The sequence below is a fragment of the Dasypus novemcinctus genome, chromosome 6 (genome assembly GCF_030445035.2).
Source record: "Dasypus novemcinctus isolate mDasNov1 chromosome 6, mDasNov1.1.hap2, whole genome shotgun sequence".
Taxonomy (NCBI): Eukaryota; Metazoa; Chordata; class Mammalia; order Cingulata; family Dasypodidae; genus Dasypus; species Dasypus novemcinctus.
The window spans coordinates 123,204,009-123,208,098 of record NC_080678.1 but is presented as its reverse complement, the minus strand read 5'-3'; the positions used below and the strand labels follow the sequence as shown (position 1 = coordinate 123,208,098).

The 4,090-nt window shown below is 36.2% G+C and overlaps 1 pseudogene; it reads left to right on the top strand.

The window, feature by feature from the left end:
• Positions 1-2,612: 2,612 nt before the first annotated feature.
• On the top strand, positions 2,613-3,501 carry LOC139439097 (olfactory receptor 7A10-like; annotated as a pseudogene).
• The last annotated feature ends 589 nt before the right edge of the window (positions 3,502-4,090 follow it).

Here is a 4,090-nt window from a genome sequence, read left to right as displayed (position 1 = left end):
CCATGTATCAGCACTGTTACACTCATGATAATGTGCTTTCTTCACCTCTGTCTATTTACAGTCAATCTTATTATAAATTCTGCACAAACTAGGCATCAGCTCTCCATTCCCTACTCTAATTCTATCATCTGGGTGACCTATAGTATACATGTGGACATCATCATTTTTCTTATTTTATTTAATTTATGTTTGTAAGATTACACAATATTTTTCATTTTCTGTCTGGCTCTTTTATAGTAAGCCTTAAAATCTGGTGATATGTCCTATAACTTTGTTCCTGTTCAGTAGTTTGTTAGGATTTCTAGGTCTTTTGCCTTTCCATAGAATCTATAGAACTGATTTGTCAATATTCACAAAATGACTTGCTGGTATTTAGAATGAGATTGGGTTGAGTATATCGATCATTTTGGGAAGAAGTTCATTTTACAAATATTGAGTCTTCCATATAAAATAAAAATGGAATAGGTTCACTTATTTATTTATTTACAAATTATTTTTTTATTTTTAATTTACTGTGTTTTTTTCATAAAATTTTCAAAAACTGTATGCTGCAAAAGTCACTATTTTTTCCTTTTTATATTATCTTTTTAAAAAAGATACATAAATCACACAAAATGTCACATTAAAAAATATGAGTTTCCCATATGCCCCTCTCCCCACACTCCCCACTCCTCCCACAATGACAACTTCTTTCATTACTGTGGTACATTCATTGTATTTGATGAGTACATTTTGGAGCATTGCTACACAGCATGGATTATAGTTTACATTGTAGTTTACACTCTCTCCCAGTCCATTCAGTGGGTTATGACAGGATATATAATGTCCCGCTTCTGTCCCTGCAATATCATTGAGGGCAATTCCAAGTCCCCAAAATGCCCCCATATCACACCTCTTTTTCCCTATCCCTGTCTTCAACAACTCCCATGGCCACTGTCTCCACATCAATGATATAATTTCTTCCATTGCTAGAGTCACAGTAATTCTATAGTGGAATGCCAGTAAGCTATGACCATGGACCTGGGTGTCTCCTCAGCCCTCAGGGGCACCACTACCTGGGGTTGTATTTACTTTGGCTGTCACTGAGATCCTGCTGAGATGTGTGTAAGCACAACCCTCTGATAACCTCCTGGTTCATTTTGAAGTCTCTTAGCCATATAAACTCATTTGTCTTTATCATTTCCCCCTTTTATTCAAGGGGTTTTTCTAGTTATATCATCAGCTGGTGCTTGGTAGTAATCCCTCAGTGCCAGGTAAGCTCATCCCTGGAAGTCATGTCCCACACTGGGGGGAAGGTAATGCATTTACATGCTGAGTTTGGCTTAGAGAGCGGCCACATTTGAGCAACATGGATGCTCACAGGAGGCCTAGTTCATATTTCAGGCGCACAGGGTCACAATTGTAGCCATCAGTATCAAGGGCTCATTGTTGGACCTTCTGTCTTCATTGGTCTTTGCCATTGCACTTGGGGGATTGTTGTTGTTCCATTGGGGAATGTGACAGAGCTCTCCTGGCTACGAACTCAGCACTCCCTCAGTTGTCATTTTTAACTGAAACCACTATGAAAATAACCAAATATTTTTATATACTCTTTATACATGCCCTGGAGAACTCCCTCCCAACCACGTGCCCTCATCAATAACACCCCACACCAGTGTTCCTCACCTGCCATAGTTGAACCTCTCTGTAGTTCAAAACTTCTTTGAAAAAAGAAGCCTAATATATTGCCAGGTTCCATTAATAGTAAAAGGTAATATAGTGATGCATTTAAAGGTAAGATATAGAATACATTAGAAAAATTAAATAAAGGAAAAATAAATTGGGGCATCAAAAAGTGGAAAAAAATGAAAAACTGAAAAAAATGAAAAAATGAAAAAGCTTTGTTTTTGACATTTTGCCTTTCATCACTGCTATAGGTGTTGCCCTGTATGTACAGTGGCAAGGCAATTTCTTCCATTTCTTCCTCAGTGTCTACATTCTTTCTCTTTTTTTTCTAATTATTGTTTGTCTTCACAAAGTTTTAGATCACATATACAATATTTCACATATACAATATATGGTACTCCCACATATCCAACATGAACATGTAAAAAAATCATTGGGAAGGGACAAAGGGTTTCATGTTGAATATGTAGGAGTACCATATATTGCATATGTGCATTACTGTGATCTAAAATAAATCATTATTGTAGTAACCTGCATTGGACTCAAAATTTTTCATTTTATCAATTTTCAAGTGTACAAGTTGGTAATATTAATTACACTCAAAATATTGTGTTCCCATTTCCAATATCTAATACTTCAAGTTTTCATCACATGGCACAAAATAACTAGTCACAATGTATGTTGAATAAAATAAAGTCTAAGAAATTTGTTGTGGAAGTGGTGATTTGAAAAAATACTTACAATTATGTACAAGGATGACTAGTCAGCAAGAGCATCAAGGAGAAGCAGTTTCATATAAAGAACACTACATCTATATATAATAATTGAGAAATAAGTAATTTAATGTGTTTTCAGTGCATACCATTGCATTTATATTATATTGTTGATAGCTGTTTTTGGCTACATTACATTGCTGTGGTCACTTTTCTAGCAGTTTCTTCAGCTACATGGAATCAGAAAATCAAACATGAACTTTAGAATTTTCCCTCCTGGGTCTCACAGAAAATACAGAAATGCAGTCCCTCTTCAGGCAGCTCATCTCCATATACCTGGTCACTGCCTTTGGAAACCTGCTTATCATCCTGGTCATCATTTCTGACTCCCACCTCTCCACACCCATGTACTTCTTCCTTTCTAACCTGTCCTTTACAGATATCTGTTACACCACAACCACTGTGCCAAAGATGCTGCTGAACATCTATACAGAAAACAAAATCATAACTTATGAAGACTGCCTCAATCAGATGTAGTTTTTCATGCCTTTGGCAGGATTAGACAACTTCCTCCTGGCTGCAATGGCCTATGACTGCTTTATGGCCATCTGCCACCTCTTACACTACAGTCATCATGAACCCCTTGTTCTTGGCCTTCTACTGTTGGTCTCATCGTTACTGAGTATTCTGAACTCTCTTTTACATGGCTTAATGATTTTGCATTTGTCTTTTTGTGCAGAGTTGGAAGTCCCCCACTTTTTCTGTAAACTTAATCAGAAGTTCCAGTTTGCTTATTCTGACACCCTTCTCAATGATATAGTGATGTATTTTACAGCTGGAATTCTAGGTGTTATTCCAGACACTGGGATTGTTTTTCTTACTCTAAGATTGTATCTTTATTTTGACAATTTCAAAAGCTGAGAGCAAGAATAAAGCATTTTCTGCTTGTAGGTCTCACCTCTCAGGAGTGTTCTTCTTTTATGGTACAGGTGTGATAGCCACAGTGATGTATACAGTGGTCACTTCCCTGCTGAACCCCTTTATCTACAGTCTTAGAAACAAGGGCATAAAGCAGGCCTTTATTTTTTTTACATTTTTATTGTCTTTTTTTGAAGATACATAGATCATGAAAAATGTTACATTAAAAAATATAAAAAATTCCCTTGTACCCCACATCCCATCCCACCCCACCTAATCCTCCCACATCAACTTCTTTCATCATTGTGGCACATTCATTGCATTTGGTGAATACATACATGGCATTTGGTGAATACATTTTAAAGCAGGACTTTAAAAAACAGAGAAGCATTCTTTCTATAAAAGGAATGTTTTTGTCTCAAAATCAGAAGTTTACTCATGATTAGCAGAGATCAGTCACTGAGAAATCTAAATCTAGATACTTCTATGAGTTTATAGAAAGGTAATCTGCTCTTTGCCTAATTTCCAAAATTCCATCTCCTGAAATTTTCTACAGCAAAATACCTGTTTCTTCTGTTTTTCTTAAAAAAAATCATTTGACTTTTTGATATATTTCCTGGTTTCAGTTTTGAATATGGAATATGCTACCTGAATTCTCAGCAGTAAATTATTTAATACAAGTAATTGTGTATCTATAAAATTAAAGTAGGTACTGGAGGGATGAAAGTGTACTGCATTTTTGCTTCACGGACAATTACGGGACACTGTAGATCCCCCCAGGGCCCACTGGATGG